The sequence below is a fragment of the Melospiza melodia genome, chromosome 3 (assembly GCF_035770615.1).
Source record: "Melospiza melodia melodia isolate bMelMel2 chromosome 3, bMelMel2.pri, whole genome shotgun sequence".
In the NCBI taxonomy this organism is placed as follows: Eukaryota; Metazoa; Chordata; class Aves; order Passeriformes; family Passerellidae; genus Melospiza; species Melospiza melodia.
The window spans coordinates 22024535-22040963 of NC_086196.1; the positions used below are offsets into that span (position 1 = coordinate 22024535).

The 16429-nt window shown below is 44.3% G+C and overlaps 1 protein-coding gene across 2 annotated transcripts in view; it reads left to right on the top strand.

Annotated features, from left to right (window-relative positions):
- SOBP (sine oculis binding protein homolog) overlaps positions 1–10951 on the top strand; it is a 111722-nt gene extending 100771 nt beyond the window's left edge. For both annotated transcript variants that reach the window (XM_063150965.1, XM_063150966.1), the window contains one exon: positions 10813–10951. The gene's annotated coding sequence lies outside the window, so the exon portion shown is untranslated. The remainder of the gene's footprint in view (positions 1–10812) is intronic.
- Positions 10952–16429: the final 5478 nt, after the last annotated feature.

A 16429-nucleotide genomic window follows, 5' to 3' on the forward strand; every position in this document is an offset into this window, starting at 1 on the left:
TGCAAGAAATCTGTTCAGCAGTAAAATACTGATGCTTAGCCGGATGTGGCTTGGTGACATGCCAGATTTCATTACAATCCATGGAATATTCTGTAGCCTCCAGTAAATCCCTGTTCCTAGTAGCACAAATAATGACTGCAGTGGTGTTTGGCACCTACAGCCACAGATAGCAGCAGCAGACTGTGTAATCTGGGCCATTGCAGTATCTCCCTGCTCCATCAGTGTGGGCTAATTGCACCATCAAAGATATATAGTATAGCCAGGACTGCCTTCTCATTTGTTAACACAGCCTTCCCTGTGCTCATTGCAGGGCTGGAAACATTTCTTCCCTTGATCACCAACAGTATTTATTTACTTTCTTCGGTGGAATACAACCATTATTCTTTGCTCTCAGCATGTGCTGACACACATGAAAGATACACTAACAAGAAGAGAGGACAACTATCACATTCCTGGACTAGTAATCAGCATATACAGGCACTTGAAAGTCAAATTAATATTTAAATCTTTACACACTCCTAGGTCCTATTAGTGGGGATCCCCCTACCCACCCCTGAGGTATGGAATGTATGTCCCTCAGCAGCAATATCTTTATTGCAAACCCCTGTGTTACCTTTGGAGCTTGAAAGATTCCCTTCATAAATGTATGCATGCTTCTACCTAGGGGTAGTGATTTGATCTAGTGAGAAGGCCACTATTTGGCTGTGTCCTTTTTATTAAATTTTAGGAGAGCCATGGTTAACCCTTTCCTACCTCATTGAAGCTCCTCATAGCTGCTTATTTCAAGACAGTGCTAGAAGACTTGCATATTATGTGCTTACTCTGTAGTCAAAGACAGGCTGGTTCTTAGCATCTATTTCTGCTTGCCTGGACTATCCAGGCTGCAGCAGTGCTGCCTCTTCAAGGTCCCAGTCCCATGAAGAGTAGTAACATTCAAAGCCAGAGCCTAAACCCTCAGAGTGAGTTCTGGCTTCATCGAGTAATGTGTTTTTGCCTGTTGACATGATTATTCATGACATCACAGATAGTACTTGAGAGAGAAGGTTGGCAAGCTGAACAAGCTGCATTAGAAAGACAAGGATTCTTTATCATCCACTTACTGTCCTCAGCCCTTTGTATTCTCTAAATGTCAATAACTGCCACTGTGATTATCCTCAGGAATAGCGATTTTCCCTTTTATCCTGAGTTTTTCATATTTCTTTGCCTCAGTGTAAGGGTTGTCTTACAGGAAAGTTTTCAGGTTGCCAGGCAAGATTCATCTGACCCAATACAGACATCTGTAACAAAGATGCAGCTGAGCTAATTGTCTAAACTCTCTTTAACCTAGAGAAGCAAGCACTTCAAAGAGACAGCTGAGCTCATCCCAGAGTCAACAACTAAGACAGCTCAGATAAATTGTGCCCTAGGAGTGCCTATTTCTGCCTGCAATGAGGTAAACTTAGGGTGACTGGCACAGACCTAGATTTCCACACAGACACTGGAAGTTAAGAAGCCCAGCCCAGGTGTCTGCCATCCCCCTGGGGCTTGTGCAGTAGCATAGCACGGCATGGTGATGGTTATTAGTCTGTGTCCATCCCCTCATTCCTCCAGGAAAAGAAAAGAAGTAGCCTCTGTGCAGAAGATATGGGAGACCAGAGTCCCCAAGTGCTCCAAGGGAAAGAGGATACTCCAAATACCCTGCAGAAGTAAACAGCATGGTAACCATCTCATTCCAGTGGGTACCTCAGTGAAATGCGGGTGGGTTTTGAGCGCCTCAAGGCACGCACGAGTGATTTGTGCAGCTCTGATGATTGATTTGAGGTGAGGACTCTGTGGTTTCACGAAGAGCCCTTCTTTTGCTATTTCAGCATTGCTGGTCATAGCCAGTCTGGGGGAGCAAAAGGGCTGGCTCTGCCTTAGATTTCTGCCCTCCCTGCCTGTGAGGACTGTGCCTGTCTGTGTCTGTGCAGACGAGAACATCAGTGTAGCCTCTTGCACCCGCAGCCCTGAGCTCTGCCATGCACATGGGTTAGTTCCTCCTGCCCAGGCCTCAGGAAGCAGGGAGATAAAACCCTTCTTCTGCAGTCCAGTTGTGGGGAGGATGTCTTAATAGAGACGCCAACCTCATAGAAATTCTAATAAATTAGAAAGAGGATAGAAGCTGTACTAACAAATGGGTTGATTTGGACCCTTGGAGGTTTGTATTGATAGCGCTGGCTACACTAACCTGGGAGAAAAAAAGTCCAGCCAGTTGTCGTTTTCCCTCTTGCTTCTCACCTACTTGAATTGGAAATCTGAACATGTTGCTCTAATGTGCAACTTTTCCTGGATTTTATTTCCCATCAAATTGTGTGACAAGAAGGAAATTAGCCAAATATTTTTACGCTAGAGTTCTGGACAGACAGATTGAATTCATGTAACAGCAACATGGACTCTCTAAAAAGGAATCAGTGCAAGCGTGACCTTTTTGGGCAAGTTGCCAATTTCTGGATTATTTAATGTACCAATTACTTGATTATTGAAAGTGCTAATCAGCAACATAATCCTTGATGTGAAAGTTTAGTTTCTCCATCAGGATGTGGACTGTCAAGCTGTTCTAACTTGATGCAATTTGAAAAACTATCAAAAGATGTCTCAGTGCCAAAGTCCTGCTATGATAAAGGAATGAAGCTAGGAAGAGTATTCTGTTGAGTGTTATATTCTCAAGTTTGAGCAATGTGAGTTTCTAAAATTAGCAGTGTTAGTGTTGCCTGCCTACATGCTTTATGCCCTGGCGGGATCAGTTTTTACCCGCTAGCTTTGATGTCAGTGTTTCCTAAAGCAAAGAAATGAAAACACTGAGGTCTGCTTGGATTTAACATGATAGTTATGTTAAACTAAATGAGAAAACGAAGTGGCACATGCTAAACTCACAACTAGCTTCTGTGTGTGCGTATGTGTGTGTGTTGGGTAATCCTGTGTTGGGGACAGAGGGGTCAGGAAAGGAAAGAGTTTTTCTGCTTGTGACAGCAGAATTTCTTCCAGAAGTAATGGAAATAGTAGGTGTATGGCCATCTACAGAGCCAACCTGTATGTCTCAGGGTCAGCATCTGCTGAAAGTGAAAGATCCAAAACTTCAGCTGTCTAGTCCGTGCACTGTACTCGTAAAAATATACAGCAGGCAGAATACTCAGTTCAGAGCAGAAGTAGTATATATCCCACTTTGAGCTCCTCTGCCCATAATGGTCCAGCACAAGATTTCCTACTCTGGTCTGGATTCCTGAGGGAAGGAGCATAGCTATTGACCTCCTTTTTTTTAGCCTTAGAGATTTTAGATCTCCTCTGTCACTGTGGTATCTTATCTACCAACATCTTTCTTACCTCTGCCCAGATTGCTCTGACAAAATTTGACCTTAAACATGTAGTTGAAAATAGTTTTTCTGTATTTGAACACATTTCTATGCTAGTCATCTTTGTTGACATGGTACTACAGGCCAGAGCCTTAGCTGATTTTAACTGGATATAGTTCCACTGGTGCCAAAATAATTTAAATCAGCAGAGTAATTGGACTCATGCACTTAACACCTACTCTTCTGCTTCAGAAGTTTTCCTTCACCTGGCTTCTTATGAGCCTACAGAAATTTTCTATTTATCCAAAGGGGGAGAGGAGAGAGTTTTAACACCACAAAGCCTTAAACACATTTGCTTGGAACTGAAGCTTTGCCCTTGAGAGCTGCCTGACTCTGGCAGTGTGATCTTATGTTTCAAAATTGCCTGTATACCTTCTCAGGTATATTAAATCAGAAAAAGGATTTCCCAGGGGGAAAAAAAAATAAAAAGGAAAGAAAAAAAAGGTTCTCAAAATAGTGAAGTATAAAATGACATACTTCCAGGGTAGCTTTCAGCTCCCACATCTTGCTGCCGGGGTGTGGGAGTGCTAACTTCCGTCTCAGTGGCAGTAAATAGCAGGCTCGTGGTACGCTGCCATAGATCACTGCACACTCTTTGAATCAAAGGAGCAAGTGCTGATTTCTGATGGGCTCCTCCTGCTTTTCTATAAAACCTCCTAGGGCACATGTTTCAAATATGAAATCTGATTCTTGAACTCAGTTTAGAAAATAACTACACCTAGTCTGATTTGTAAAGGTAATAATCATCTAGGCCTGTTGGCAAACAACACACACGGCCAGAACTTGACAGCCAAAAAAGCTCAATTGACAGACCCAAAGAAATCTGAAGAACCTATGACACCTACAGACTGTAGCCTACCTGACAGATCCCAGGACCTCAGACCACCCATTTCAGAGATAATTTTGGTGTTTACTTGCCATTATTAGTTTTAATTGTCTTATGAAATTAAAATCATTTGAACTGAAATAAGCACCATGCATTCCCTAAGTTGGTGCAACTCATATTCATATTGAAACAATGAGTTGCTCATAATTCTTTGCCAGGCTTTAAAGACTCTTCAGGCACATTCATACTTATAAGGTCTAAAATGCTCCTCTTATTTAAATTGGTTCAGAGGGGGTTTGGCTGCACTGAAAAGTGTTAAGTGTGAAACAGCCCTACGGGGGAGACTCGAGCTCTTCATCAGCCTGTCCTTGTGCTGTTGAGCTACCAAAGTCAGTGGTACAGGGAAATTTTATGGGGGTGGGGAGGAAAGCACCACTCATAATTAAATACAGAGTCCCTAACAACAAAGACCATAGTAAAACAGACTCTTGTAAAAACACTTGTAAAAACATCATCTAGACATCGATTGCCTTGGCATGCAGGGGCCAAGATGCTGTATGGTATGTGTCTGATTGCCACTGAAATCTGATGAGGAGCTAAGCACCTCACAGCCTTTGTGAAGCTTGACCCTGAAACACCATGCCAACCTCAATGTGGAGCAGTGAGCTCTGAACAACTGTGAGAAGATTATCAACTATTTAACAGCAATACCTGAAAGTGAGAGAGAAAAGAGCAAAACGCTTCTGAGGACTGTGGTTGTAAAAAAGTTGGACATACTCAAGCAGTGAGGTATAGATTTTAAATAAAATTAAATTATTGTTTGAAAAAACACAGTGGAAGATTGAAGAAAAGTAGAAACAATGCTCTTTGAGCAAGAAGTCAGGCAGAAATCAGATAGTGGCAAGCAAGACTTTCTGAAGCAATTTTTGCTTCCAGATTACCTGCTGAGTCTCTCCTGTTGGTCCCATAAAGGTAAGCACGTTTCTGGGTGCCTCCACCAGTCAAAGCCTCACAGCTGAGACCTCCTAATAATGACCTTATTTACATTATTTTGATAATGAGCTGCAGGACTGAAAGTTGTCTTTGGAAACATATGTGATCATCTCGTGAGAGCCATGAATTGGAGTAACCTCTAACATTCTGCAGAGCCCTCAACTATTTAATGCTTGCTTCTTCCATGAAAATTACAGCTGATTAAATATCTGGGCTTGATCCTGCTCAGTGCTGTGTGCACTCAGTGCTTGGTGCCTCTAATGCAAACTGAAGGCCCCTGGCATGCTACAGCTCGAGGTCCTGCCTCCGACTCCTTTGCGTGGCTTTGCTTCCCCAGACACAACTCTGGTATTTGAAAAGAATGGTATTCCTGTACAACATGTGTCTCAATTTGTAATGATATCCGTCCTGCAGCTGGCTTGCTTTTCCAAGTGTTTCTGAAACATTGCTGCCTTAAATTCGAGCCAACCTTCAACAACAAATTATCTAAAGGCAAAGAGGCTGAACTGCATTTGCTGAGAGGACACCCCTACTCCCTGCTGTGCTCCATCTTCCAGTCCCAGCTTTGGACTTTCATGCCGTGTAATGTAATCATCTTCTATGAAGGCAGATATTAAAAAAAATAAATTAAGAAATAGGGGGTTTCAGGATTGGGTAGTGTTGAGTGACATAACTATGGAATTCTGACCTCTCTGGAAGGATCTGTATCCCATCATCAGGTGATTGATATTGAAACCTATGGTTAAGGCAATTTTCAGCTATTTATTTGGAGCCCACGTGCTTAAATGCAAAACTTTGTGTCATCTGCTTATGCTCCAAATATTTATAAGGTTTCATGAACTACTTGTGCTGCCACTTCTAAGTTCCTAATCCAAAAAGAGGAGAAAAAAAGCCCCTTCCCACAGGAATTCTCCAATTGAGAGAGTCTTTACACGACTAGAGAGGATACATGACAAAGTCACTGAAAATTTGAATTGTGACCCTAAATTTGAAAGATCAGCTAAAATGCCAATTCAGTTTTATTTGAAGCAGTTTGCCAATTATTGATGAAATGATTGGTGGTAAAAACATTGTTCCTGTCTTCTTGGGGTAAGAAATAGAGAAAATCTAAAGCAGTGTTTGGGCCCAATCCAGGTTTTTCAGTGCTCAGTTCAGTGCTGAGGATAAGGGAGATGCCCTAAGGTATCTGGCACTGCACTGAGGTCTGTACCCGGTCTCACCCACTTGCTCCTTATGTGCTCTGGACGAGCTTTCCCTCTTCTTTCTCCCACAAGATAATCCATGTGACATTTTTGCCACCTGAGCATGGCCCTTTGCTTTTGGATGAGTCTGCATCTGCTGTTGTTAAGACTTGAAAAGAACCAGAACAAGGGCTGTGGAAACCAGGGAGAAACCCTGTGAGGACAGTGTCACGCATGCAGTCCTGGATGGTTATGGACAGTGGAGTTGTTCATGGGGAAAACGGGAAAATGTTGATTGCTTCGTGATATAGGACGCTGAAACTTTTCACTAAGAAAGTTCATTGCTGTTTCAGGAAGTTTTGTTATTGTAATTGTTATAATTTTTGTGGCCCACAATAACATTTCGGGTTAAAAAGCCAGGCCCAGGTGTAGCCCAGGTGAGAAGGACTCTCTCAGGGAGACACAGGCTGTGCCTCAGCAAGACACCCATCCTCACCATCCTCCTTACCACCACCAACAGTTAAACTGCCTTTCTCTGGCTATTTAACTGGTTTTACTGCAGAGATCAGGTTGAATAACAAAATTGAGAAGCACCTTGGAATAGTGGTTTAGGCTCACAGAAGACTGCTGAAATGCTGAAGTTACGGTTCTGATTCAGACAAAATCAGAGGTTTAAAGAAGGGTTATTGAATCACAGTGGTTGCCTGTTTTCAGGAAAGGAGAGTAGAAGCTGTCTGGATTAGATTTACCTTCTATTTCAGTTTTTCAGTTTTGGGGTTTTTTTTGTTTGGTACAGTTTGGTTTTTTGATTTGGATTATTTTTGGGGGCTGGGGGGGTTGGTTGCTTTCTTGTTATTTTTTTAAAAAATACCTTGCAAAATTTCAACTTTATCCCGGCTTAGAATGGGAGAATTTGTTGAAAATTTGGCTGTTTTTTTTTTTTTGTTTTTTTTTTTTTTTTTCAGAGGAAAATCATATCTTCTGCCACATCTGCACACCAGTGGGGCAAAGCATACTACTCACAAGGCTGGCAAACACACTGGTGCTGTACTGACTGGGGGAGACTGGGCTGCCTTGCTGTTGTGGAGATATACCCAATTACAATCAGGACTGGCCCTGGCAGGCTCTGTGGTCTGCCATAGGAGTCACTTCCAGTGTAGAGATTAGAAGTCCAAAACCATGGTGGCATTTTCCTCTTTGCATGATCCATGTACATACCTCAGAATGTCCCAAAATATAAACCAGAGACCCCTCTGTCAGTAGTAGCCTGGAGAAAATGGTGCAACAATTCATAGACTTGGAGGTGTCTTCACCACTTCTTCTGCCTAGGCAAAGAAGGCAAACCCCAGGCTCTTCCCCAGTATATTCCCTAAAGTCATAATGTTTGCTCAGATTCCAGCTCATGTTTTGGTAGAAGGGAGAACTGAGTTCCACAGGTGACCCAAAGCTGAGGAGGATCTTTTTAGCTTACAAGGTCAGAGCAGAAGGAAACCACTCTCTTTGAAATCCAGCATTGATGCTTAAGGACTCAGCTTGTTCTCCCATTTGAGCTAAAAGCCCTCCCTGACTTTTGCAATGTGGCATCCCTTCCATTAGCTCATGGAAAGATAAATCATAGAGTATTCAAAGGGGAAGGTTTTAATGAAGAAGCTTGAACTGCTTTAAGAATTGTAAAAAACATAAAATTAAAAATTACAGAACTATTACAAGTAACAGATGATTCCCGAGTGTTTCCAGGGCTGAGCTTGCTCCCATGCTGACTTTAGCTGCACTCTTGTGGTTTATCTTCAGAGCAGTTTCCCTGAGAAAATAATTGCAGTGCCTTTACTCTAGGGCCATGCATGTCCCAGATGAACCAGGCCTCTTTTAGCACATCAGCATTCATTGTCTGGGTGAATTAAGTGCTGTGCTAAATTATGGAAACTCTGCCATGCCAATCCACATCAACGGTTGTTTCAGCCTCCCCACCCAGTCTCTAATTTTTCCTGAACAATAAGATGTGAGTCTGGAGACAGAAATGTTCAATGGGGCATAGAATGACAGGGAAGCAACCATGGAAAAAACTGTGTGTGCATCTGGATGTGTGTATGAGTCCAAAGCCATGTCAATGACATGGCCCCTCTGAGGGAGCAGGACATGACTGGGGAGGCCACTGTGGAAAAGCAGCTCTTTCTGGTGGCCATCAGGAGCATGCTGCCAGCTTGGTTCCTGGGCGGTGCTGGGAGCAGATACTCAGGGATCAGTGCTGGGGTGTGGGGGAGCATAAGGAGGACATCTCCCCGCAGCTGAGCCACCCAGCTCCTCAGCATGGAGGGGCAGGGAAGTGAGGAACACTTCCAGCATTTGGCTCTACCAGGCAGGACCAAAATTCCCACCACAGGATAAAGGGCTGTAGCTTTGCAACAGCACCTGGAAGTAGCTGGGTAACTGCAGAGAGGGAGCAAAGAGTGGGGAGGCTTTGCCTGAGCTGCCAGATTGACCTGCCATGCTCTAATTCTGTGCTGCTCTGGGCAAGGTCTTAAATCCTTGCAGGTCGGGCATCACCAAAGAGGAAGCTCTGTGTGGGTGAGTGCAGCCTGTGTCACAGCTGCCAGTTGCTCAGGTTTTGACTAACAGCCATGCAGGGCACCAGTGCAGCTCTCACCTGTTGTACGGGAGCACTGCCTCACTATCTGAGCCCACACAGATGAACCTCCAAGCCACCTGCTTGAGCTGGGTCGTCATCCAGTTGAGTTATTCTCCTTCTCCCCACATTAACAATAGGGCAGAAATGAGCCTTCTTACTTGTTCTCTTTCCCTCATCTTTTCCATGCTGCTTCCTGGGTTTGAACTACAGCCTGCCTCTAACTTCTAGGTGGTCTTCCAGCCCAGGATCAGCCCAGGCCTACTTGACTTTGGAAAGCAAGCAAAACCCAGTCTGCTTACCTCAGCACAGCTCACATAAGTTCAGCTCCATGGCTTTACCCTAGTGAAAATTCTTTTGTGGTTGATGCAATTTTTCTATCTGATCAGCAATATTTGATGTGTGTTGAAGGCAGGTTCAGCTAGGGTGAAGAGTGTATGTCGCTCTCCTGAAAAGTAATTTGGGGTTTTTTGGGGAGAGATATAAATAGCTGACTTTATTGTGCTGGTCATGCACGCTAGTGCTGGCACGAGGTGTGTAGCATTGAGCTCCCAAGCAGTGATGACTGGTGTGTTCTCATTTCTTTACAGAACTTTGCCTGTGATGCCTGATATGGATTTTTATTTTGTAACTTGAATGCTACAAAGATGCATTCATCAAACAAGATTACTGCCATATGAGCCAGTCAACAGGGAAGGTCCTTCCTGCCCTTCTGCACACCCTGTTACACTAAGTCCACCTGCACCATGGGAAAACAGACAGAACTGACATAGCTCTGCTCCAGGCAGAAAGCATCAAGAGCCACTGAACTTCTTTATGCCTTTCCTCCCAAATCCCTTATTGGTCTGTGCTGTCCATGTACTATAAGTCTGGTTAGTGAGGAATGGAAATTCATTTCTGTTGATGTATGGAAAGAGAGAGCAGTATGAAGTTTCAGACATTACAGGTTTAATTTTCTCTGCTTCCCTTTTTACACCAAGACTTCAAGCCAAAAAATGTGACAGAAAGCAGTCATGTGCCTCACCTTAGTAGGTGGATAGATCCCAATTCTCAGTCTAGTTCTTGTTCACAGCTCTCTATACACACAAAGAAGCTCATCTCACTGGGCACATTGCCTGAAAGCACAAATGCTACTCCTTAACCTAGATATCCTGGTCTCCATGCCATGGAAGTTTATGCTAGTCAACATATTCCATGTGCCTTCCAGTCTCTGCTGTAAGGAGGGTGGACCTTTGGCAAGGGGATACAGGCAAGTTGTTGAGAGGGATTGCAGAGGAGCCAGTGTGAAGGGAGATCGTGGAGCAGACTGAGAAGGGAAGTGTGCCCCAGCACCAAAACTAAGGCTGATAAGTACTGCAGAGTTTCAGTCCAAATCTGTAGGGGACAGCAGATCCCGTCCAAGGAGATAAAGTCTAAAGCTCCCTGTGTAGGGAGACAGAGGGGACAATCACTGCTAGGTATCTTATGTGGCCAGCTGATGAGGGAATCACTGGTGCATCTCCCAGTATCCCCTAGAAACACTAAGACTCAGGAGCTTATACCTGCCAGGGTGTTGATGATAATTAACTATCATTATATCAGCTTCCAGATTTGTATCACAGGAATTCCTCCATCTCCCTTTCCAGGGGCCTTGGAGGCTGTGTGTCCCAATGGCCCTTGAGGCACGAGGGGCCGGCGAGGCCGGAGCAGTGGGCTTGTGCCTCGGCCTGGCTGCCTGCCCAGCGTGAGGCCGTGTGGGACCTGAGCTCAGGCAGTGCCCAGCCTGCCTGCAGTGAGCCTCCTGCTGCTCTCCCTGACCCCCTCTGCTTGTCTGCTTTGCAGGAGCGCTCACTGACAGGGTACCTTGCATGGAGAAAGGGAGCAGAGCAAACCACGTCACTGCACCGAATGACACCAGCTGGTCCGCTCACCACCCCTCCAGCTGAAAGTCCAGCAAAGAGAGAGCTTCCTGACATGAAGCCCCCAAGGAAGTCTCTGTCCCACGGGTGCCTTTGACCCAGAAGACAGCACATCATAGATCCACACAGTGTGCTCAGCATTTCTGCGACCACCCTTCTTCTCCTCTTGGAACGCTTTTTCCTCTTCATTTCTTGCTGGGGGGATTTTTCACCCGGGTTTCAAAAACCACATGGACCAACATAGGTACTTTTCCCTCACTGACTTCGAAGTTCAGATATGTGAGAACTGGACAGTGATACGGATTTTTTTTAAATTTTTTTTTCCTTTGAAAAACTGCTGTGGTTTTGCTGCTACACTAAGAATCGTGATTTGCATTGTATGGTTTTGGACCTATTCAAGTTTTGATGGGGGAAAGGGGTAATACTGGAGTAGCAACGCTTCAGAGTCATCTCTGTCCTACCCATGATGCACTTTTAAATGAAGAGTTAGAATATTTTATTGGCTAATATACTTTCCTTGTTATTTTTACAAAGGCCACCTTTATCCTTTCTAATGCCATATTTTCAGTGTTACACTTTTATGGCTTTTAATTTTTGATTTGACAGATGTAAGAAGCAGCATGAATAGTTTATACTGTGGTTTTTCAGAGACTGAATGCCAAGAGAACTCAGTAAATGTTTATTCTTCTCAGCTTTCTCTTTAAATTCCCCTAAATAGCGCCCCATTTGGGAACAGAGCAAGAGTGTTGAACTAAAGACCAAAATTCCCTCAAGGTGTAAAATAATCTGAGGGGAATATTTGCTGGGCGTCACGAAAGACTTGGATGAAATTTCAACCCTGATGGTTTTCAGTGATCCAGGAAGGCAGTGAGACAATCTCTCCATATGCATAGCCCTTTCATGATAATTAGAATGGTATGGACAAACCAATGAAAACAAGGGTAAAGTGAGAAAGATCCCCCATGATTCTGTTTCACTGTTTGCTTTCTCCTGTCATGGTTAAGAGAAATGTGCAATTTGATCCTCAATCAGTGGGTGGAGGATAACAGGGTAGAATTTACTTGTGTGCACTTGTACAGTTGTAGCCAAGAGTCCAAAAGTACACTAGAGCATGTTATACTGGCACTGAATTGGTAAGAGAGTTGTGGAGTATCCCATTCTGACAAATAAAAAAGAAAAAAAAAAGAAAAGAAAAAAAATACAAAAACGTATAAAAACCCCACAAAAAATCAAAAAGAAAGAAAAAAAACTTAAAAAAAATTTCAGATCACCTTGTGATTCAGTGTAACTGTTTACTAACTCGAATAAAGCAATTGTTCACTCTTGAGTGTTCAGAGTACACCTTTTCTATAAGGCTGCTGCGGGAAAGAGAGGAGGGAGCAGAGTCTCTGTGTCAGTGGTGTTGGGAGCAGGGCAGTAGAGTCAGTTGAACAGAGCCTTGTAGTGATGGTGCACTATGAGCACTATGTATATACTGTATTTCTATATTTTCCTTTGTACAGATTCACTTAAGTCAAGCTACTGTTTTACAGGTGCTCCTTATTTATTAGAGCTGTGAAAGCTTGGAAATCACACCGGGCGAGTAAGCTCGCTTTTTAAAAAAACAAACAAACGAACGAAAAAAAAACAACAAAAAAGAAAGGGGGGGGGGGGGGATCCAAAAACTCCTGAGTCTAGGGAGAGAGCTCAAAGACATTTTGATGAAACATCTTCAAGACAGCAAGAATCTGAAGCACCCTCAGCGTGCTCTGCTTTCCTTTCGGTCTTGCAATGCTTTTCTCTCTCCCTGACTGGTGTCAGATTTATTAAAACAAAATAAATCTCCAAGAAAAAAATGCACTTAAATGTGCTGTTGTTTTATTTTTCTTTTTTCCCCCCTCTTTGTGCATGCAGTTATTCATTCCTATACCTGCCTGGTCACAGACAAGAAGACCCCTGAGTCTGAAGCCACAGAAAAATACGTGTAAGTTGTTCTTGAAAGCTGTATCTATGTCCCTTCCATCTTCATGCCTCCCTTGACACTTCTCACTTTCTGCAGTGTTTAAGGCATGGGGAGAAAAACTCCTGCACTTAGCACAGTACAGAGTGAGGTCCTGATCTTAGAGAAGATCCCTGGATAGATGCAGTGGCTGCAGCTTCGTTGATTTCGGAAGGATCTGTGCAAGCACCCTTTTCTCATGCTGCCTCTGGGGCAATGTACAGGGAGTATTCTGCCTGCCTTTTGTGAGGATGGGGCTTTCCTGTGCATGAACTCCCCCTGAAATCAGAGGTTCTTCAAAGGACCAAACTCCTCCCAACTGCCCCCAGACCTCTGCCACAGCTGTCTCACACAACAGCGGTTGCTTCCCAGCTCTTGGCCAGCACAGCCAGCGCTGCTGATGGAGGGCTTGGAAATGTCCAGTGAGCTCTGGAACTCTTTGACTGATTTCATTTACTAGCCATGTAAGGCAAACAACAACAGCCTAAGCACGCCTGCTTGGAAGGGCATGTAGAGTGAAGCTTGTCTCCCTAGTAAACAGCTTGCTGCATCTCTATTTATTCATCTGAACTTGGCTGTAAAACGAAGGCCGTGTGTATTGATTTTGCTTTTGTCAGTGGTCCAGAATTGTTAGCACACATTTTCACTCTTCTGAAAAACAACAGACTCTTTAGAGAAATCTTTCTCTCTGGTGAACTGGTTTTCTTTTCCAGAAATGGAATCAGCTTGTCAAAAATCATCAGGACAGCAGAGGTAGAGAAAGTGATCTAGGCTAGAGCTGGCTTCACATGTTTCCAGTGATCACGAACTTGCCTTAGCTTTCCTGAGAATTTGCTCACCTTATACTTTCTTAACATCTTACCCCAAAATTCAGAATGTGAACAACTGCTTTGAACAGCTGAATCGGTTCATTGTTTGCTATTGAAAAAATATCTCCAGCTGCATATATGGGGAGAAATATCCAAGTATACATAAACCTTGAGGAAAATGCAGACCAAATGGTACAATACATTATTCAAGAGAAACCTGCTTTATTTCTGAGGCCAAATCCATCCCTTGTACGATGCCAACAAAATGAATGGAATTACACAAAGGATGTAGAGGTCCTTTGCAATTAACAGGAGCCCAGCAAACACTTGCAGATCGGTGCTCTCCTACTGCTGACATTATTTATTGAGCACTAAGACCTCATAGCCAAGCCAAGCTCTTTCCTAGGGAACTTGCCATCAAGGAGCCAGACAAAGAAAATCCTGTGCACCAGGAGATACAGGGGAAGGTTCCTGCGTGCAGCAGCCATGGCTCCAGCCCTTACACATGGGTTTGGGATGCAGAGACTGTCTCTCCATCAGCAGGGAGAGGCAGCTTTGCCTCGGGTCTCGGAGCAGCTGGCCGTGCATGCACCCCTTCACACTGCCGGGGCAGAGGGGAGTTTGCTGTGATCAAGCTGTATGGGCCCTTCTGCTAGCACTGAATTCTTGCTGTCAGCGAGAATTTTGCCCTTGTGATAAAAGGGGGTCTGTGCACTGCAAGCACTCTGCATTAATTTCCTCCCCTGTTGTCTTAGATGATTTTGAGAGCTTTATTTTTTTCAGAACTACTACACATGACAGTTTTTTGAGTGGCCCGATTCCGTGAATAAGGATGTCCCTCAAAATGAAAACAATTTGTGCTTTTTCCGTGCTAAATTATAGAAATAAATTTGCTTTGTTCAAATAAGTGCTGTGAGCCAAATCTGCAAGGATGCTTATCCAAGTGAGATATCCCATTCTGAGGTCCATATTTGGACACTCAAATCAACACTCAGCCAAACACATGCATGAGGCATTTCAATGCCATTTGGAGTGTCCATATATAGAACTGGATGCCCAAACTTCATTGCCTTTGTTTTAAAAATAGACCTGGAATATAAAGACATCATTTAATAATAACAACTATGACAAACATTCTGTGTGCAAACGAAGAGCAAATTTGCTGATGCTGGTTCAGGTTGATTCCCCTGGAATTGCTCTGGATTTACAGAGGTGTAAATCGGAAAAGAAGCAGTCTCTTAAGTTGTTTTGCCTTCCACTCTCACTGGAAGTTGACTTGATATTTGGGATCTGTGAGTAAGGAAAGGTGGTACTCAGTATCCACACATGTGCAGCAGAGGGAGAGAGAATCCCAAATTGAGTTGAACCTGCTTCACACTGAATATAACAGCTGAGATGTTTTTAAATGGGGAAAACAGCTTTTCATAGGCTTACACACATTTTAGTTGTCATTTATGTGGTGTTGAGCAAAGAAATTCATTGCTACCTTGAGCAATACTGGACATTTTGCACAAAACATGGGAAGCACCAGCAAAACACAGAGAGCTGTGGAAAAGCACAGCAGAACAGCAGCTTCTGGCTGTTTGCTTCTAGGAATGGTGGGAGCATGGCTCCTCAGAGGTGCAATGGATGCTGACTGCAGGGCACTGCAGCCTCCCAGAGGGGCACAGGGTATCTGATACAGGGGCGCCCCTCGGCCTGACGTGTTGGCCAGTCACGACCTGCTGGGACCTGAAGTCCTGTGACAATGTGAAGAACTGGCCCAGCCACAAGGAAGAAGAAGAAAATGGTAACTTGGCCACTGACACTCTCTTTTCTCCAAGCTGTTCCTTGGTCTCTAAAGCATCACCTATCTGCTGGAGCAGGTGTGTCCCAGCCACTTCACCCACTGCCCTACTGAAATAAGCTTTCCAAGCATACTCAAAACACAGAGAGGCAGCCAAATGCCCAGGAGCTTTCCTTGCAAATGATGCAAACATCTAAAAGTTGTGTGTCCCTACATCAATAGTCCAGGCACATGGCTGTCACCAGAGATGGGGCAGCATCACCTGCTCCCTCTTGGAGCTCTGTGACATCTGAGCAGCCCACGCTTGCTGCAGCTGGAATCCTGCCCCAGGTGGGAAGGAAAGTTTGTTAGGTTGTTATCTGCTGATAAGATAGTTGGGGACAGAGATATGTTGTGATTCTCAGCTCTCAGCAGCCCTGCTTTTGAAGGAGCTTGCTGGACCTATTTAGTAAAAGAAAAAGGCTTGCAGAAGAAGGAATGCTGCCTTCTTTTCCAGAAAAGTGTTGTACTCTGGGGGTTTGCTGAGGGTCCAGGAGACTCAGCTTCACACCCTTTCCTCAGCTGAAGGAATCGAACCCACACAGGCACATGCAAAACAAATTGTTGAGAGAGGCTGTTATCCCTTCCCATGTCCCAAGCCAGAATCGATGTGATACAATCTGTCCTGGCTGGTCTACTGGGGCACAGGTTATGCCAAGAAAGGCAGGAGGGGTTCTCTTCATTTTGCAGGGAAGAGACACAAAGATGACATCCACAGTGCCAGGAAGAGGAAGCACAGTCCTCCAGCTAGTGCTTGAGGCTCTGTCCTGGAAAAAGGGCATCTGCTCTTCCTCCCAAAAGGGCTTTAGAGTTGCTTCATTTACAGTGGGCTGTTACAAAGCCCACTTCTGAAGCAAAGGAAGCCTCCCTCAAGCCAGCTCCAGGAGCTGAGTTCAGTGTGCTGCAGCCTCGCTGTCCTCCACGCTTC